The sequence below is a fragment of the Musca autumnalis genome, unplaced genomic scaffold (genome assembly GCF_047663935.1).
Source record: "Musca autumnalis isolate F117 unplaced genomic scaffold, ASM4766393v1 scaffold_2, whole genome shotgun sequence".
NCBI lineage: Eukaryota > Metazoa > Arthropoda > Insecta > Diptera > Muscidae > Musca > Musca autumnalis.
In genome coordinates this window covers 113,757,987-113,780,847 of record NW_027411755.1, presented here as the reverse complement: position 1 = coordinate 113,780,847, position 22,861 = coordinate 113,757,987, and positions in this window count along the sequence as shown.

Sequence of the window (22,861 nt, the reverse complement as noted above, 5' to 3'; positions counted from 1 at the left end):
AAACAAGACACCACTTAGAAGTGAGTCCATGCCTAAATCAATCATTAACCTTAAGGGATTTTGTCCGCCTATTTTTCTTTTTAATATTAACGTAACAGATCTCATACATACACTGAAACAAAAAAATGTAGTTTTCAAAATTGTCAACAGAAGTCAAAGGAAGTGTAAACTTTACATAAAAGATCCTTCTGTTCATGCAGAAATGTTTGAACTTCTTAAACATAAAGAAATCCCTGCATACACATATACACCCAAGCAACTAAAACGCACCAGATTAGTCCTAAGGGGACTTCATTATAAGACAGATTTAATTTACATTAAAGAAGATATTGATTCTATGGTTCCCAATACGGTGGACACCGTTACAAAATTTACCACCGAATTTTCACGGAAAAATAATACTGACACTGGTTTGTTTCTAATTACACTATTACCCGGAAAATCCGCCAATGAGCTCAAGGGTATAAGATATGTTTGTGAACAAAAAAGTACTTGGGAAACCCCTAAATCAAATTTAAAGGTTGTCCAGTGTTATCGCTGCCAGCAATGGGGTCATATTTCTAAAAATTGTAGCAGAGTGAATGTTTGTATAAAATGTGATCAAAAGCATGGACAAGGTGAATGCAAATTTGTGTCTAGCGAAGAAAATAAGCCTTATTGTGCTAATTGCAAAACGACTGGACATCCTTCTAATTACAGGGGTTGTCCTGCATATAAAGAGTATGTAAGGAAAAAGGAAGAAATTAAGTCACATGCGAGGGAAAAACTTTTTCTAGCTAAAAATAATGTTATGAATAATCTTGGATCTATAGAACCTAGACGAACATTTGCAGATTGTTTTACTGATTCGACTAAAATCAGACGCAAGCCTCCCTTAATTGAAGAATTTTTGAAAATTGCAAACTCTATTTGTCAACCTGATACTCCGACATTAGAAGACAAGATAGAAACATTCCTTAGAAATTTTAGAACTTTAAAAAAAGAAGAGGCAAAAAGTCAATGTCTAGAAATTCTAGAAGAAATTAAACATAAATATGGGTCGTAATTCACTAAATTTTCTCACATTTAAGGTTAGGTCACTTAGAGAAGTGAGCCGGAGAATTGAATTGACAAACATACTAAATGCAAACAAAATTGATTTTGGTTTTATACAAGAAACGCATTTAAGAGATAATCATAGAGTTACACTAGAAAATTACACATTCATTAGAGACAACAGCTCACAAGGGGTTGCTATAACTTTAAAAAAGTCTTATAAATTTCGTAGAGTTCAGGTATTAGGTTTTAATTTCCCAAGCTTGTTTTTAAGTATTAACATTGTTTTAGATGGTATTGAACGGAATATATTAATTGGATCAATTTATATATCTTGCAATGCAGATCGGGCGCAATATTTAGATAGTTTAACAGCTCTGTATAATGCTTCCCAAAATTTTTACGGATTAGTAATAGGTGGTGATTTTAACTCTAGGCATTCCTTTTGGGGTGACACATTAAACAATGTAAATGGTAATATCTTACATACATGGCTTCAACAATCGGTAGATTTTGTAAGAATCTCAGATACAATTCCATCTTTTCCTAATGGAGATTCATTTTTAGATCACTTCTTAGTAATTACAAATTTGGTTGATCCAGTGTCACGAAATTTTCATATAAATACACTACCTACGTTTTCAGATCATTTTCCCCTCAAATTACATTTAAAGTTATCTTCCCTATCAATACTCCTAAATCCACCAAGAACACCTTCCGAGATGATGTAAGGGATGAGTTACTGATAAATTTTCCCAATCCAAACATAAATCTTTCTAACTCTGAAATTGATAATTATATCGAAAATTTATCTGATGTTATAAGTTGCAACCAGACCAGACACGCTGAATGCATTAATGTAAACAAAAGGGTCGTAGTTTCAGATTCCATAAAAGCTCTTTTTAAATTAAAATATTCCTGGCAGAAGGAATTGAAAAGATTATTTAACAGGAATTCCAATAGATTGGATGCAACTTATCGTTTGTTATCAAAACAAGTCCAATTATTAAATATTATCATCAAACGGCAAGTCGAAATTGAACAGTCTAGATTATTTTCCGAAAAGCTTAAGAAAATAAAACCGGGACCTAGGGCACATAAAGCAGTATATAATATCATCGGTTACAAAAGAAAAGCAAATATTAATAGATTATCCGAGAATGGAATTATTATAGAAGATAATTCAGTAGCATGCGAATGTTTAAAGCAATACTTTGGTAATGTGTATAATCATTTGCCTACAAGTGAAACCATTAGCGAAATGGAGAATGTTGTCAGTAGTTATGTAGCCAATGAGTCTAATATATTTACTTTTGATGTTACTGAAACATCGCTTAATAATATGGGAAACCCTAGATTAACAACAATGGATGAAATTGCCGGCATTTGCAAGGACATAAATAATAAGAAATCCTGTGGACTAGACAATGTATCCAATTTTATAATTAAAAAGCTCCCTTCTAAAGCTGTAGAATACATAACTATTATATTTAATAATTGCCTGAACAACTCATATTTTCCAGATAAATGGAAAATTTCTAAAATAGTCCCTGTGGTAAAAAAGCCAAACAATTTTGACATTAACAATTTAAGACCCATTTCTCTACTATCCAATTTAGGAAAGTTACTCGAGCGAATTGTTCGTATTAAGATGGATCATGGGATTAGTACATCATATATCCCAGAACTTCAATTCGGTTTTAAAGCAGGTCATTCTACGACGGACGCTCTTCTGAAATTTCAAAACGATATTGTTTGTAAACTGCGAGAACGGAAATGTACGGTAGCTCTTTCACTGGATGTCGAAAAGGCTTTTGATCACACATCACACATAGGAATATTGTATAAGATGGTTCAAATTCGCTTCGACCCATTTGTTATTAAATTATTTTACAGTTTTTTCTCAAATAGAAAATTTTGCGTGCAATTTCATCAAGTAACATCTGGGTTAGGGGACGTTAAATGTGGCGTTCCTCAGGGATCTATCTTGGCGCCACACTTATATAGTATATTTATGTATGATTTCCCTCATATAGATACAGATTCTTGTGGGATTCTATATGCTGATGATTCCCTTCTATATGCTCACGATGAGTCACCCCACACAGCATTGTGCAAAGTGAAGCATCACTTAGAAAAAGTTTCAAGGTTTTACCATGATTGGGGCATCAAAATTAATCCTTCTAAAACCGAGGCCATATGCATAAGGAACGCTTCCGGGAAATGCAAAAGAACTGTGGTTCCCGAAAGTAAATCTTTAAAATTATCTCTAAATGGGGTTGATATTAATGTAGGAAAAACTATGAAATATTTAGGCATTACATTTAATAATTTATTGAAATTTAATAAACATGCCAGGCAGGTTTTAGGAAGGGCATAAACTTGGGTCTTTTTCTAAAATATTGACAAATAAAGATCTTCCAACTAAGACCAAATTACTGTTGTATAAAACAAGTATAAGACCAGTTTTTATGTATGCTTTTCCGATATGGTTTAACATATCCCCTGTAGTTATCGGTGAAATTGAAATTTTGGAACGAAAAGTTCTTAGACACTGTATTGGGAAATATTTTGAATCAAACAATAAACGCTATTCTAATAGGGTAATTTATGGGGAATCCAAAATTACACCTGTTGGTTTATATATTTGTGACATTATTTCAAAATTTATTCAGCGAATTCGCGATCATGAAAACAGCTACATATCACTCATCTATGACACACAAAAACACTATAGCTGGTCTAATACAAATTATTTGTCTCCAATTGGATATATAAATGAAATGCCTCCGAACTTTGACATTAATGTCAATATTCGGTATGCATTTTACGAAAAAGCTTTATCTGGTACACACACACATGCAGGCTGTTTATTTTGATATATATTTCCTTTGATTTTTGTTAGTTTAGTTTTTTTTTTATTTTTAGTTTGTAAGTTTAATTAAGTTTTAACACTTAAAACATTGTATTCCCGGGAGCAAGGAATTTTAAATTACGTCATGATTCACTTATGTACTTTTTACTTATTCAGTAAAAGCACGGTGCTGTATACACAATATATTGTAAATTTTGATCATACATTATAATCTTAAGTTTTACATAATTTTATAACAACTCTATCTTATCTTATCTATCTTACAACACTAAGGGAATTTTTAAATATTTTTTCTTTATAAGGGAATAAAACCCCCCATAACTTTTGGGCGCAGCATCCAATTTTGTGAACGCGAACAGATTTGAAACCACGATTTTTTTCTTAACCCATGTACCAAAAATCGTGAATGTGCTTGTAAAAAAATTTTTTAATTTTTTTTCGATGGAATTGTAAAGGAAATTTGAAATTTACCATATACCCTTCATAGCCTAAAGGCTGAGGGTATAAAAAGGAAAGAAATGAAAAACAAACCCCTCTAAACTTGACGACCTCGCAAACGTTTTATGGACCATGATCTGCGAATCTACACCTGGAATGTTCGCACTCTTTATATAGATAGTGCAGTTTAGTACAAAGACGACATTACTGCCATACAGGAAATACGATATATTGGGAAAGGCGTCACAACAACACCTAAAGGTGACGCACTGTATTATAACTGCCATGAGACAAAGCATGAGTTGCGGTTTTGTGGTTAGTCGGAGGATGAAACATCTGGTCTCAATCTTCACCCCAGTGAATGAAAGGCTTGCTACAATACAGATAAGAGAAAAATGCTTCAACATTAGATTTTATTGCGCTCGCAGAGGCAAAAAACATGGTAGTTAGCAGTACCAGATTTAAGGATCTCGATATTCATAAGGGCACCTGGCTGTCTCCAGATCAAAGAACAAGAAATCAAATTGATCACGTTGTGATAGATGGAAGACATTCACCGAGCATGTTGGATATACAATAGTTCCGAGGAGCAAACATAGATTCGGACCACTACCTTGTTGCAGCAAAGGAACGTACCCGTCTAAACGTTGCAAATAAAACACAAACAAATAAAACGCGGAAGTTGGACATCGGCTGTAAACAGATAGACACAATATCTTCCACTCAACTAGCCCAATTGCTTAATGAAAGCACTCCTCGTGCCGATAACATATCAGCACAATGGCAAAATATTGCCCACTCCATGCAAACAGCCGCAAAATCGATACTTGGATACCAAAGACCTCCACCAAGGAGCACACGAGAGAGGTATCGGGAGAAAAGGAGAGCGGAGAAGCGTCTTTTCCGCAGGAAAAAGAGAGAAATGGAATAGCGGGAATGTGAAAAAAATCGAGAAGTACAGGAGCCAGAATGAAGTCAAAAAATTCTACCAAAGAGTGAAACGTCAAACTGATTGCTTTAGTACTGACACACCCTCCTGTAGAGACCAGCAAGGTAATTTGGTAGCTGGACCCTATCAGTGCGGCTGTTGACCGAGCAAATGCACCATTGACCAGATATTTACCTTGAGACAAATCCTGGAAAAAACCCCAAGAAATGCGTATCAACACCTACCTTCTTTTTGTCGATTATAAGGCAGCCTTAGACAGCCCTATACGTTCAAAGGTATTCCAAGACATGTCTGATTTTGGTATCCCCGCAAAGCTCATTCGGGTTTGTAGGATGACATTAACTGATACTAGGTCCTCAGTTAAATTAGGAAAGAACCTCTCCGAACAGTTTATTACCAAAAGAGGTTACAGACAAGGAGACGGCCTGTCGTGTGATCTCTTCAACATTCTGTTGGAAAAGGTCGTACGAGATGCGAAGTCAAAAGAAGTTGAACAATATACACAAACAGACATATGTTACCCGTTTATGCCGACGACATTGACATCGTGGGTCGATCGGTAAAGGAAGTAACTGATACCTTTGCAAAAATTGAAAAGGAACCAGCTAAAGTTGGTCTGGCAGTAAACGGTGACAAAACTAAGTTGATGGTATCGATGCGTAATACATCCACAGATTTCGCAACAACTGTGAATGTTGGTTGGTACCTACAATTTTGAAGTAGTAAAAGACTTCGTCTATCTCGGCACCGCCATAAACACAACAAAAAAAATCAGTTGTGAAATATGAAGGATAATAGTTTTGGCCAACTGATACTACTTTGGGCTAAGTAAGCAGTTTAAGAATAAAGCCATAAGAATGAGTGATCATGATGGAAGGCCAAGGCTTCGTTAGAGCGAACAAGAGAAACGCGACATCAGAAAACTCCATATCCCAGAATGGGGAAATACAGCAGCAAACAGAGAGGATACTAGATCTTTTCTTAGTTCGGCTTATGAAACAAATGTTCTGTAAAATACAGAATATAGTCCACAATAGAATTGTTTAGTTCACTAACGAACTAGTTCACTTGAACGTTTCAGTTAAATGGGCGTATCCACAACGTGACGTAGTACTTGTGTTAGTTGATGTCTTCGTAAATGTAATAAAATGTTTTAGGTAGAATTTGGGTATCTTTATATAGATAAGAAAAATAAAAATATACAAGGGCATAGTCGGGACGGGGCCGACTATGTAATACCCTACACCACAACCCTGTGTATAATTTTTACACTGACAAACATTTCTTTTATTGAGATACGAAAGTTATGATCCACCCTGGCTTTATAACTGAACTAAAATAATTAATAAAATTCCACAAATTGGAAATTGCAAATTTGTCTAAATTTCTAGTATTTCACCAATTCTGGCAACGCAATTGGTATCAATTTAATGCTTAGAATATCTTCATTAATATAGGTCACTATTGTTGAAATGCACCCAATGAACCTTGGAATATTACATATGTTCCCACAACATCCCCGAAGGGACAAGGGAGACTTCTCTCATATCAATGAGTGCACGCCGATTCATATTGGCTCAATGATATAGGACCTACTTTTTATTGCCGAGTCCGAACGGCGTGTCTTACGACACTACTTGTAGAGAAGTTTTTCATGGCTTAAATACTCAGGAAATGTCGCCAGCATTACTCAGGGGGAATTTTGCCACCGTTGAAAATTTGATGTTGCTTGGCCTGGGATTCGAACCGCAGACCTTCTGAGTGCAAGGCGGACGTGCTAACCATTGCACCACGGTGGCACCCTGGAATATTTGTCAATACAATTCAAAAAAACAAAAAAATAGAAAAGTGGGATGTACACCAACCTATTTTGCATTATCGTAAAGGCAGATCACCTTTCTTCTTCTTCCATTGACGAGTCTTACTTTTGGAGTACCAATACTAGAGCGGAGATATTCGCATTAGAATAAAACGCTGAGTTTTTCTCCACATTAGTTTTTTTGCCAATTCCAACCTCTGAATTTTATCAGACCATCAACAAACTCAATAGGTTTCTTCTTCTAGGTTGACCCTCCAAACTATGCGCCACCTACTTTGCAACATTGTAAATGTGATATTTTCTTCTTCTATTGATAGGCTTTGCTCCACTAGAAGCGGAAATATTCGCTTATGAATAAAACGTTGAACTTTCTCCACACAGGTTTTTTGCCCATTCCGACCCCTGAATATTATCCAACCATACTCGGTAGGCTTCTTCCTCTGTGGATTATTGGGATGCATTACCGACTATTGCGATGTCTCCGTTGTTTGACCACCTATCACCAAAGTGGATATTTTCTTTTTCCTTTTAAAATAATCCGACCAGAAGCAGAGATATTCACAAAAGAATGAAACGTTGAATTTTTTCCACATAAGTTTTTGCCCATTCCAACCCATGAATATTACCTGACCATCATCAAAATCAATACGCTTCTTCCTCTGTGGGACTCCCTTCAATCACCAACATTTTGGTGATTTGCGATCTGTAGCGTGAAAAAGTAGAAAAATTGTATGTGCTACCGACTATTGCGATATCTCCGTTGTTTGACCACCTACACCAACTTACTTTGCATCACTTTAAAGGTAGGAGTTTTTACTTTCATTATCAGGGTTTGCTTTTGGACGGTTCCCAACCGCGGCTGTGACATTCGTCATTACAATTAAAATCGCAAAAATGAAAAATTGGGTTGGATTAGCGACTATTGCGATGTATCCGTTGCTTGACCACCTACGCCAACCTACCTTGCAACGTTGTAAAGGTGATATTTTATACTTTCATTGCCAGGTTTTGCTTTTGGTATACCCTTTATAGAAGCGCAGATATTCGCTTTGGAATAAAACATTGACTTTTTCCCGAAATAAATTTTTTGCCTATTCCGACCCATGAATATTATCCGTCACCAAATTCGATAGGATTCTTCCCTTCCCAGGTGTAAGCACCTTTCATTTAAAATTAGTTAAGGCGCACCGTGTATACTGACTTCAAAAGTTTGTCACAAAAGTTCATGTAAAACAAATTTTCAAATGAGTTTACGCGTGAGCTTTTCACCTTATAATTAAGATTTTATCTAAACTTAGGTAAACACGTCATAACCCTAATGTCAAATGCTTCGGTATAGTGACCAGATAACGGTACCACCCAATATTTGTTTTTTGTAGATCTACATTATATGTCTAAATTTGCTGTAAATTAGAATTTATGGTTCCCAGTGGTCAACAAACTTCCCAATTAAATATTGTGCTCATAGGTCCATGTTGTGATGTAGCCCCCTGTGCCCGGACATAACTCCCAAAATTCGTTGGGAGTTATGTCCGTGAAGCAAAGCGGACATAACACCAAAAAAAAGGGCAGACATAACTCCCAACATTTTTTTTTTTCTTAATTTATAAATTATTTCTTTGCTTAATTTCGAAATTTGTAGTTATACATTATTTTAAATTTTAGAGTAGAAGTTAGAATGTAAGCGGAATTATACATTTGAGAAGGCCTAAGTGCCAACCAATACCGAAGTATCCACAAAATCCTCCTGATTTCATAAAATTATTTAAAAACGAAATTATGCCCAAAATTATGTAAGTAGCAGTTAGGAGAAGTTTTAAATCGTAAAAATATTTGTTAAGAAAATCGACCTATTTTTTCAAAAATATTTTCGCTTTTCAGAAAGTATTTCAATATTTGTACAAACACTTTTTATCTTCTTAAATTGTGAACATATGTTTGTAACTTTTTATCTCCTTTAATTGTGAAAATATTTTTGAACACTTTTACAAAAACTTTTTATTTTCTTAAATTGTGAAAATATTTTTGTAAAAATAGCGAATATTTTAACAAAAACTTTTTATCTTCTTAAATTGTGAAAATATTTTTGAAGAAAATCGCGCGATTTTTTACAAAAATATTTTCACAATTTAAGAAGATAAAAAGTTTTTTTAAGAAGATAAAAAAGAGCCTGCGGCGCTTTTCCTTTTTCAGAAAGTATTTGAATATTTTTACAAAAACTTTTTATTTTCTTAAATTGTGAAAATATTTTTGTAAAAAATTGCGAACATTTTTACAAAAATTTTTATCTTCTTAAATTGAGAAAACATTTTTGAAAAAATCGCGCGATTTTTTTCAAAAATATTTTAGCCTGCGGCGCTTTTCCTTTTTCAGAAAGTATTTGAATATTTTTACAAAAACTTTTTATTTTCGTAAATTGTGATTTTTTAAAAAAAATTTGGGAGTTATGTCCGCCTTGGTTTTGGGAGTTATGTCCGTTGGGAGTTATGTCACGGCACCGTAGCCCCCATATAACGGTATTGCCCGATTTCAGGTATACCTTTGCCAGGTTTATAGCTGACCGAATTAACTAAAATTGTGTCATTGGTACTTTCGTAAAAGAAAGAAAACTAATTATTCCATATTAATTCAGAAAAATTCAGGGTAGATAATATAAAAATTTCGACCCGACTGAACTTATGGCCTGTTCATATTACAACTTTTTGTCGGTTTAACCTTCTTTATGAGGATTTATTTGATACATATATAAGCAATTGAATTGGCATTTAAAACCCTGTAGGTTTACTTAATCTGGTTATATGTAAACGTGTAACGCTTTTTTACATGTTGTTTATATTTGCGCAATTCATTAGGCTCCTTGGCGCTGCCAATTAGGATGTTCTCATTCCCTAAGACCAGTTTTACACTTAGAGACCAATTCATTTTGCTGATAATAGCTTGTTTGAACTTAACGACTTGAGTTAGTTAATTTTCTATAACCTTCCACTTGCTCAAAAACTTTAAAATTCCTTTCAATTATTATTTGTATAATGAAAATGACATACATACATATGTCAAATACGGTGTTGCATTATGACACTATCACTATTGTGATGCTTGGTGACATGTCGCCTTCATATGGTTAGTTATTCATTCTTCTCCCGTTGTGAGAACTAATAAGACATGTCTGTCATATTGGAATATTATTCATTGCTGTGTCCTAATTACATGGATAGAACACACACACACCCCGCCATCTACGTTTATTGTCCTTTAAGATTTTGCAGATTGTTGTTATTGTTAATGGCGACGCTGTTGTGGTCCAATAGTGCGCATAATAAGGTGTGTGGCGAGATCTATTTGAGTGGTACTGGGATATCTTGTTACGATGCATTAACTGAACTTTGCAAGTAACAAGCGCCAACTCGACAGGATTTATTGAGACATCTTCAACTAATTTATTTAACACTGCTTATCGTGTAAGTACTACTGCGTGTGTGTGTGCATGGCTTTGTATTGTGCACACAAACTTATTGACAATTAAGAGGAAGAAGTTTGATCGCAAAGCCATTCCACCATACTGAAGTATGTATGTGTGTGTATATACCTTTCAAAGTTTCGGAGTGGTTGTATGTATGTATATGTTGTACATTTTGGTTATTTCCACGTTCAACATGCAACAATAATGATAACAACACTGCTTCTTGTATTGGGGCCATTCACATTAATGTGGTTCATAACTTTATCCCCATTTTACTGAAGTAGAAAAACAATACTTTTAGGCATGTAATTGGTAAAAGTATAACCTAAAAGTGGTATTTAACATCCGTACATTTTTCAATGATGCCACCTGCCTTATTCCCTTTACCCATCCTTATACACTTGTCCGTAATTGCTCAAGTTTAGTGTTACCATTATTGATTGTAATTTACCACAACACATTCACATGCAATCGAAGACCATTTTAATTACACACGAACTACTGATAATGGACGATTTCAGTTTGAGGATATAATGTCTCAATTAACTCATGCAGATTGGATTCTGATAACAGCCAAAAGTTGATTTCGTGTAAAATAGAGAGTGTGTGCAAGAGCATTGTGCGGTATTTCCAAGATGATTTTGCCGTATTAGATAATGGACGGATACGTCGTCTACATTAACTTACATCACTTAAATGTGTATTATAACACTTTTGTAATTGAATTTGTAATTTCACTTTTGATATACAGATTCGCTATAAATATTATTAACCGTGTGGGAACATTGGGCTCATAACACTTACATTGAATATTGAATTATTCACATCTTGTAAACGCTATATGAATTATTAAAGATTTCCTTAAATTCGTATTTTTTAATACTTTTTCTAAGCCATTGTATTTTATTTAATTTTATTTTATTTTATTGATGAAATGCAATTACTTTTGCATTGTGTTAATTCGTCGGTACCATGCTTAAGTGTTCTATACGACATATTCCCGTTTTGAGATAATCGCATTTTAATGTTTGCTTCATTACCGCGTGGAGTTGACTGAATGAAATATTTATATTTTTGACTTGAATTATTAATAATAGTATATCCATAGAACATATTTGCAAAAATGTAGAGGGATATCTGATGGAATTTAAAAGGTATAGAGAATGTTTTAAAAAAAAACTTTTTGTCGATTTTTTTCATACCCACACTTATGACACAAATGCAAAATTTTGTAAATCGCAACAAAGAGACCAGAAAATTTTCCCATCTTTGCCTCAATAAATTCAAAATTTCTAAATCGAAAATTACAGCCTGTTTCTGCATATCAAAACGAACATGTCTGCGAATGAAACATGACCAAACTCGTGTGTGTTTTTCAAATTTGTTTTTGTATTGAAGCAAAAGCAAAGGTAAAAATATTTCGGAAACTAAAGTTTGGGTGTTTCGTTTCGACATACAGAAACAGGCTGTTCATGTTCGGATTGAATATTCTGAAATGTGTTTTGAAACTTGTAAGTTATTAAAATATTAATTCCATACCTGAGAAAAACTTAAACTTTCGCGTCGAAACGTGGATATCTCGGAAACTAGACTAGGGGCTCAATTCTTGTTCTATGAAAATTTGAAATGAAAACTTTTATAATGGAAATAAATGTCGAATGAAAAATTTTTATAAAGAAAATATTTTTCATTTTAAATTTTCATAGAACAGGAATCCAGCCCCAGGTAGTAACAAACCGAACAAAAATACCTCAAAACTCAAAAATGGTGTATGGAACATTTAAGCCTGACACCGATGCAAGCTAGCCTCTACAACGCCTAAAGGCGCTGAGACGAATTAAAATATAAATGATAAATTTTATTACGAATAAATGAAAAAATATATAACAAAACTATTTTAGTACCAGATTTAAATTTAGTGCACATTTTTAATATTGTTAAATAAATAATTTTTACAATTTCCTGGAATATTAAACATACACAAATATATGGTAAAAATCAAAAAAGTTATATAATCGATGAATCCGAGTTTCACCTTATAAGAATTCGCGAACTGTTAACATACTCTATATAATATGACTGAAGTGTTTTAGGAGGGTCTCATAATATCGACCAAAATTATCCACGGGAAGCTGTGTTGTCATCAATGTAGAAATAGGGGTAACAATGGATTTAAGCCAAAAATTTGTTTATGTTCCCTTCCGATTTGTGGCTTAACCTTACACTTCATAGACCTATGCTCAAATGAAGAATCTAAGAATACTCCATGGGCAACATTATACTAGTGTATGATTTTTCGATTTATCAACTGCATCCAAATAAAATTGATGCCGACATTTTGAAGCCTGAATTTAGGGGTTTTTAATTTTTTTTTTTAAATTCGGATGCGCAACGAGTTATTATTCAAAATATTATTCAAAACTAGGGTGCCACCGTGGTGCAATGGTATGCACACCTGCTTTGCACGCTGGAAGTCGTGGGTTCGATTCCCCGGCCAGGCAACATCAAAATATTCAACGGTGGCAATATACCCCTCAGTAATGTTTGCGACATTTCATTGAAATTTTTTACATAAATGGAATTCTTTTGCGAAAACGTGTGTCACAAATTACAAAGATAAGCCAGTAATATGAGAATTTTACCCAAAATAGAATATGGAGACACATCCGCGGTTCTTGAAAAATCTATTTGATAAATGTGGCTTTTTAGCCTTTTTATTTTTCAAATTTTTTGAATGACTGTAATTTTAGTATTACTCTTAATTTCCTACCGTTATAAGTTATCACAGTAAGCAACTAAGCATTCCCTATGGTAAACCATATTTCTGGATGACTATTACATGGGATTTTACCGAAATAGTTGGAGAACTCCCAAATATTTTTTTTTTTATTTTTCTAATCAAACCCAAAAATATATTTGAAATTATATTTTAACAATAAGTTTTCCGCTTTTGTTGGTCGCTAAAATATACAATTTATAGACCCAATCTCTACATTCTGTATGTATTATTTATTTATTTTAAGTTTGTACGGATTCTGAGAAAGGATAATTTGGATTTATTTCAAGATCTTTTTATTATTTGCTGATTTTCCGCGACAATAAGAATAAATTTATTAAATATTTAAATATCTACGAATAGATATGGAATGCTGATAGCGATTTATGAACGCGAACAGATTTGATTTGATATTTTTTTGTAAAAGAAATTTGGTTTTTACCATATCAGAAAATCCAACATGTTCAATATTTTAAGTTAAGTATTCTTACTTAGGTGACACAATAAAGATTTCAAAACGCATCCATGTTTACAATACTTCTCCAATTTGAATTACATTACTTACTTATGGCTAGTTTATGCCATGTTTATATAATAGCCTTTTGCAGGGTTTACCTTCTTAAGGCGGATTTATTTGACATATACGCAAAGGAATTGACATTTGAAACCCAGTGGGTTCGTTAAATCCGGTTATATGTACATAAACGCACTATTACACTATATGTTTTTTATCACATCCCAGCAAAAATTCGGACCCGTTAGTCATTATGTAACCCATTACAAAGTAACGTAAACAAAAATAACAACTTATATTACTCCTTACTATTTTATGAGTACGGTGGTACAGAGCGTGTGTATCCGACTATAAATCCTAGGGTTGTGTGTCCAACGCTCACCGTCTGTATGCGAGCTTTTTGTTGACAAAATAAAGAAGAGATGGTAGTGCACATGTTAGCGTTTAAAGAAGGTCGCATGATCAAATCCAGCAGAGAGGGCAGTAAAAAAATAAGAATATGAAGTGTATTGAAATTGAAAACAAATTCCACCTCAACTGTTCTGATTTTTTAGCTTATTATTCAACTTCTAGTGGCTACAAAATAACCAGTCATTCTAGTTTTCATAGAATAACTAATAAATCAGTGCGACATGCCCTTATTAAAATAACGGGTTAGTATGGGGTTTTGTAAGTAGTTAAGACTACCAAAAAGTACTATAAACACCATTATTTATTAAGATTTTTTTTTTTACTGTATGTGATGTCACTTTGTGTATATACAAGCCGAACTGAGAATAAATTTCTACCCCACTCTATTTGTTGATTTTCTCTTCCAATTTTCAATAAAATAATTTTTGATACCGTGTTCCACTTGTTTACTCCATCGGAGGCTTGGTCTTCCCGTTTTGTGTCTACCGTTATGCCGCCTGTATGTACGCCTTTTTAGTGGGTTCACTCGCTCATTCTCATGAAATGGCCTAGCAACGCAATCGTTGGAATTCGATACGTTTAACTATGCCGATGTCGTTGTATAGCCGGAATAGCTCGTGGTTCATACGATGCACAGTGGTTCAGGAATCAATTGTCCTGGCCAAAACCCCAAGTTTTTGTCGTCTATATGAGATTCGATAGTAATCATAGGTCAGCATATTGGAAGGTGTGGGCATGGCGTGCACCTAAAGACTACAATTTTCATCCATTTTGGAAAATACGTACATAATTTTTGCAAATTTCTAGAGACAGAAATAGCTATTTCACGGAAAATATAACAAATTTTTGGTTCGTTGTTTTTTATTAGGTAGGATTGTTCCCTTCAAAAACATTTTAATTAATTACTGTAGAGTTTACACATGGTGAGCTAATTTATTTTACCTCAGGTACTAAACTTTAGTGAAATTCCACATTAAGTGGAGTAGAACTGCGGCTTTGAACGGCTCAGATAGTAAGCCATCGTGTATTTTTTCATTAATCAGGTTTTGTTTGGTTCTTCTGTATCCAAACTCAAAAATTCGGCAACTTGGACTGGTTGCGTCCGTAAAGAATCAGGAGACAGGTGAGTAAGATTAGCTGGGCAGCTAAACAAATGCAGAGTGTCGTATGGTTCAAATTCACATGCATGTAGGGGATCGTTGGATCAATTCGGGCCCAATACGTATTATGACGGCTGCATCGTCCGGATCGTAACTGGGCAAAAACCGTGTTTTCCTTGCCAGCTGGCGTTCTTCTGCTGCGACGGATGGGGGATGGTCCCCAAGTACGGCATTCACACTGTATCTCTGTACTGCCTGCGGGACTGCATCAGTGTGCATGCTATCCAAGCCTGCCTGATAGGCTCGTTGGTCTAGAGGTTCCCGTGTATACCTTTGGGCCTCTCTCTATCTATATCATGAAGATCTTCCCTAACGTGCCTGGGTCCCCGCCAATACCCTGTGGTGTTGATGCATCGGTAAAACCTTCGTCTTCTCATGAAGATGGTCCACTGGTGTCATGAGGATACCCGCTATTGCTGTTCTCATGGCGGCATTCTGGCAGGTTTGAATATTCTTCCCTGCGAAGCGCTAAAATTTGCATACCACGCTGGGGCCGCATAGCTTACCGCAGACCGGCCTATTGCTTTTAAAGATGTCATCACTTGACTTGAGGACCTTGTTCTTACTTCTGATATTATCGCAAATATTCCTTGCTTCATTGGTGGAGGTCTGGTATCCAAGTATGGATTTTGGGGCTGTTTGTATGGAGTGGACAATACTTTGTCACTGTGCTGATATTCGTCCTTGTCTTAGATGGAAACATGGGAGCAGATGAGATTGATGTTGAAGAATTATCCTCTTATCCGAATTGTATCAAGTCTTGTATTGGAGACCAGTTGCTTTAACGTTCGACTAATTACAAACCTGCAAGGAAACACGTGATTTATATGATGCCGTCATATTTCCTGTATGCCTTGTACTTTGTAAGTTCATCTTCAGAACGTAAACCTCGCCTTTTCCATAAAAGTATAAACATTCCAGGTACATATGGTCCTAAGAATGTTAGCGGTGTCCGAAAATGTAGATTGGTTTCTTTGTTTCCTTTCTTATAGTTTTTTTTATAGATATTGGGTGTGGATGAACTCGCGGAACATGCTACCAAACTATCTTTGTTGGGTGTTAAAGACAGTTGCCCAGGGAACACCATTGGGAGGCCAACGCCCACATGAGATGAATGAGGAGACAAGATAAGTCCTTGGCTTTGCCATGTTAAAGCCAGTCAGGGCCGTTTCGTCACAAGATACATATTCATCTCGTGTGACGTTTGACAGCAAGATTTAAAGACTGTGGCTTCGATTGGAAACACGTTAAACATTGAGAGACAACTCGATTTCCTGACGTTTTCTTTGTATTCTCTTTTTCCTTTTTTTTAACAAAGTAGTAGTAGAATTCTGTAACAATTTTCCCCTACCGGCAACATCGGTAGGAACGAAAACTTAACATTTTGAAATAAAGCTAAACGTTTAAGTTAGCTGCCCTTAGTATTAGCGACAATAATAAAAATTTCCACGACGAACGACGGTAATTTTGTTTTTAACTGCCCAGCAAAATGTTCGATGCCAAAGATGCCATTAAATCATGGGTGCAAGTGATCGGGCATGTCATCTTTTTAGCATCTTCATCGATGAATTTTATATGAGCGTGGACCCCAAAAGATGCTATTCATTTTTGGATCCAAAGCATGTCATTTACACCAATGCTTTGGCATGTCATTTCCACCAACCATTTGTAATGACATTATCATTACGACGAGAGTTTTAACAACGTTGTTCGTGATTTCGAGTCTCCGACAACATCAAGCCTATTGTAAATAATTAATCTGATATATTTAGAAAAATGTTTATAAATAAAAACACAAAATTCATCGCTATTGGATCGATGAAATGGGTTCAAATGATGAAAAGATCGGATCATTCACGACATCTTTTGCATGGGTTCGAATGCTGATGAAAAGATCGGATCTTTCACGACTTCCTTTGCATTAGTTCAAATGCTAATGAAAAGATCGGATCTTTCACGACTACGTTTAAACCAATGCAAAAGATGCCATGAAATCACGTCATCGCATGGAACCCCTTCCTTCAAATTTTGCTGGGTGGTTACATAATCGCACTTCTATAAAAAATAATATACCTGAGGAGTTCATTGAATGTTTTCTAAATAAGTTTTGAAATAAATATCTCATTCGACATTTCGCGTTAGCATATACTGATTATTTTTGCAAACATCAATTATTACTAATTATTTTTTTATATTTGTTCTGTTTTATTCGAGTTTCAAATACATGAATAAGTCGAAACAAAAACAATTACATGTTATTGCCATTGAAGTATCAGAAGAAAACTACAAATAAAGATTGTACTGTCATGACAATATCGTATCTTAGGTAGGTATTTTGGTATTTAATTACAGCTACAAAGAAAATATCTCAAATAGCCAACTTCAAGCTCATTTCGACCGTTTTAATGAGTTAGTTTCCAAGCAAATACATATTGGGATAGACTCGCACTAAATTATTTTTTTCTTGGCACTATATCAAATGACCGAAAACTCACCAAAGACAAACGAACGAGTTTTCAAAGATAAACATGTGCTCAATATTTTAGCATTCAATGGGAATCTAAAAGGTGACATAATATCTGATACCTGAAATATTTTGCTGAAAATGAAACAAACTAACGGAGACACTAGTGAAATCATTTGAATATAGTTGTCCCTTTATAGAGAAACAGAAATTGGTCAAAATAGGGCAGAAAAACTTTAAGTATTCTGGAACAATACCGAATTCCTGGAAAATATTTTGTGAAACACCTTAAACAATCAGAAATAATGATAGATTGTTTACGTAAAATAAGATAAGAACAATCGAAAAAAACTTAAAGTTTCTGTTGTACATGCAGAGACAATGCAGAGAGAGAAAGTGTTACGGATGGTAAAGGGCGCCAGTAAGGCACGTAAATACTTTCCGGACTTAATCCAGAAAGAGGTGGACAATATTTACCATACGCACATTTGGGTAATACGGTCGTCGAATGAGCGCTGTTGCGCTCCCATATATATTTTCGACCGATTTGAGGTATTTGATGCACGAAACACGCTATATATGTCCAATTTTGATGAAATTTGGACTATGTGACGGACGATTTACTTGTAGTGAAGACAAATTGGACCCAACAGCTGAATAAAAAAATGTCCCAAAAAGACGAAAATAGGCCCCAAAAGCTTTGTTGTTGTTGTTTTCCATATACCTGTTTGGGGCATATTTTAATTTTCAATTTGGGGTGTTATTTCATGGAGCCCAAAAAGACGAAAATAGGCCCCAAAAGCTTTGTTGTTGTTTTCCATATACCTGTTTGGGGCATATTTTCATTTTCAATTTGGGGTGTTATTTCATGGGGCATTTCTGTACGCCGTTCTTCCGCTACCACGGTGGGTGGTCTTCGAGTACACTGTTCACACTATAGGCTTATATTAAAACTGCCTGATAAACTTATTGATCCAGAGGTTCTATTTTGTATTTCTCGCATGGTCGGCAGGGGCCTATCCATCAGTTGGGGGTTTGGATGGTTTTGCCTATAACACCAAAGCAATTATTGCATTGACAACATCCTGTTGTGCCGACGCCCCGGCAGGGCCTTGGGATATGGTGTACTGGTGACATGAGGAAGCACCTTGTTGCTGTTCTCAGGGCTGCATTCTGGCAGGTTTGCAAGTTATCCCATTGAATGTCACTTATGTTGGCAAACCAGACTGACGCCGCACAGCTTACCACGGACCAACCTATCGCGATATACATATGTGGTTAACAAGGTTTCTTTATCCGCACCCATGTGCTGCCGGCAAGGGACTTGAGGATCTTATTCCTGTTTCTCATCTTATCGCAGACAACTGCGGCATGCGCGCACGACTTATACATGCTATGGAATGTGACCCCCAGGAATTTGGGGTAGTTTGTGTTTGTTTGCCGGTAGTATTGAATCGTCGACCCGCACATTCAGTGGCAGCTTCATTTGCGCCGTTCATGTGGTGAACAGTGTGGCTGTTGACTTGGTGGATATTTTCATATTCCTTGTGTGGAAGAACTCAACAAGTTCAATGAGATAGGCGTTCAGCCTGCCACAATTGTTATCAACGGTGGGACCTGACAGCATGAAGGTACAATCATCCGCTTACGTAAAATACTCAATGGCGTCGGGAGTGCGTGGAATTGCAAAATGGTAAAGGTTAAAAAGTTCCGGAGATGTCACCCCTCTTTGGGGAACTCCCACCTCCCACTCAACGGGGTTTGGACTTCTTCTTCACTAGTTGCTGTCCCAGGGTTTAAGACAAGCGCGGAGGGTAGTATTCTCGATATCCTCGAACAGCTTAACATGACTGATCGTATCAAAAGCTTTGGTCAGATTCAATGCTACCATCACTGTTCTGTGGCACGGTTTGTCCTGGGATAATATATATGGAAATGGCGTGCAGTGCAGTGGTACTATGCTGCTTCCGGAACCCGTGTTGAAGACCCGCAACTGGATAACATGCTCTGATGCTAGGGATGAGTAACGCCTCATGTATCTTTGCTACAGGTGATAAAAATGAGATCGGCCTTTATGATTCACCTTTGCCGGTATCCTTGCCCTTTTCAGCAGTGGGACCACCCTGCCTATCTTCAAGGCTTCGAGAACTATTGGGGTGGCTAGTGATAGCTGTTTTAGCACCGCCATTGAAATTTCGTCAGATCCACGGGCTTTGGATGATTTTGCGCCTCGGATCTGCATCTGCAACATCACCTCTCGTAAATTGTGGTGGTTCCTTTACGGCTGGAAGAGATCGGAAACGACGTAAAACACTAATATTCGCCCGGTCGCTGTCACCGCCGCGCCGTTAAAAATGACAGACGTCCGATCATCCTTCTTACCAAGGTTCGATGGCGCATAAACCGTTGTTCACAATTTACAACAACCAGCTCCAATGTTGCCGCACTTCAGATGCTCTAGCCAGTTTTTCCGCTTGTATTCACCGACTAAGCTATTGACTTGGGAGGGCGTGAAATTGCAAAAAGGTAAAGGTTAAACAGTTCCGGTGATGTCTCCCCTCTTTGGGGAACTCCAACTCCCACTCTACGGGGTTTGGACTTCTTCTTCACTAGTTGCTGACCCAGGGTTTAAGACAAGCGCGGAGGGTAGTATTCTCGACATCCTCGAACAGCTTAACATGGCTGATCGTATCAAAAGCTTTGGTCAGATTCAATATATGTGGAAATGGCGTGCAGTGCAGTGGTACTATGCTGCTTCCGGAACCCGTGTTGAAGATCCGCAACTGGATAACGTGCTCTGATGCAGGATCATCATTCGATCATCATCCGATCATCCTTCTTACCAGGGTTCGATGGCGCATAAGCCTTTGTTCACAATTTACAACAACCAGTTCCAATGTTGCCGCAGATGCTCTAGCCAGTTTTTCCGCTTGTATTCACCGACTAAGCTATTGACTTCCATTGTCAACTCCTGACTCCGGGGTCGCTAGGGTCCGTCGCCTCTGCCAGGAATTTAGTTCTTATTTCATGTATTCCACCGCCAGGAATAGGCGAGCGACTGCAGCAATGATGATGTCTCGAAAATTCCTCTCTGCTATCCGAATATCAGAGAGATTGGGCAGTTCTCTGAAGCGTTGATTGGTGAATTTTCTGTATCCTTGCCAGTTGGGTTTCCCATGGGTAAGGAATGTATGGCGTTCAGGGATTATGGAGTCGGGTGGCCTATTGATGGATGGGGAAGATGTCCGACCCAAGTTGGGTTACCAAGTCACTTCATTCGTCAGACCAAGTGACACGATGGATATGTCATGTGAACTAAAGCAGTCTCCCCTAATCCTGGTGGGTGGGTTCTCTTTCATGATGCACAATGTGGAGATATCTACTTGCTCAGCCAGCGCTTTGCCTCTCTGGCCATTCCCTAGAATTGAATGCCACAGCCCGTGATGCGCATTGAAATCTCCTAGGGCCAGCCTGTTATCACCTTCCAACAGTGGCCTGATATCAGGCGAATAACGCAAGGCACAGCTATTAATCGGTGGGATATACACATTCATCATTCCCATCTCGGCGGTTCCACTCTTTACCGCTACACCCATACACTCCAAGCGTTTGTAACTAGAGTCGAGTTCAAGAGAGATATGTCTGTACTGGACAGACTGGTACAATAGGATTGCAAGTCTACCAACGCCACTTCTCGTAAGATCCAAGGGAAGAACGTTGTATCCATTACAACTCCGAAGACTGCAGGTGTTGGTCAGCTTCGTTTCCTGAATCACCGGGACCATTATATTTCTACGACTCATAAAATGCACGATCTCATAAAATCCTCGATCTCGCCACGAAGACCATCGAAGTTGAACTGCAGGAATATTACATTCTCAGTAACTGGAACAGTAATACGCGGTGTTAAAGACTGCGGCTGGTAGTGCTGTTGGGGAGATTGGGGGAGTTTCATTATCAGATGACGAAGATGAGACGGTGATAAACGGAGCAAAACCATGGTTCGGCATTACTCTCAAGACGAACACGTACATGTAGGTGCTGGGGTGACGGCCTCTGCGGGATTGGGGTGATTGATAAATTGTTGCCTACACAACAACCGTGAATACCAGCTAAATAACAGGCGTTACAATCCGACTGCAGGAAATGTTCGAAGAAAAAGGTCACCCCACACCCAAGTTCAGCATCTTGTGTTGGATCGCGTTTGCGATAAAAACTGTTCATTTGTTTCTTACTCATGAGCTGATCATTGGTTCAGTAGTAAATTGTTCCACGCTGAAGATATTGAAGAACTATATGTAGTTCTGAATTCCTACCCAAAACCTCTCAAATGCTTGAAGACCCAATGGAAAAAGACGAATCTCCAAACAGCATTACCCGTGAGCGTTATGCATGATTATACAACACATCGCACCTGTTCAACAAAAGGGTAGTAACTCAAAATTTTGACATTTTCACTTTTCATCAAAAAACGATACATAATAATCAACTCCACCTACTGTAAAAAACTCCCATTGTTTTGTCTCCTCTTTCATCAAAAATACAAATAAATCAATTGTCATCACTTCAGAATTACTACTCTGTATCGACAAAAGAGACTTATTTCAAGTTGCGCCCACATGTTTCAGGCATTTACATCGCGATTTTTTCAGCAAAAGAGTAGTATTTCGAATTGTTCCCTCTTTATGTTATCAATTGCCGCCCATTTTTTCAGTTAAAGGGGAATAAAAAGAAATCCAGTGCTGTAGTGTAGTAAGAAAGATATCTTTACGATGGCATATTTTTTTATTATTATACCTTAAACATAAACATAAATCGTTTTTTTTTTGTCTATACTGAAAAGTAGAAAATTTTGAGTTACTACCCTTTTGAAAGAAAGACAACCTCTGAGATTTATCCAATTTAATGTTACATAAATGTGCTTCTGAAGCTTGTGTCCAATTATATGTACTATTATATA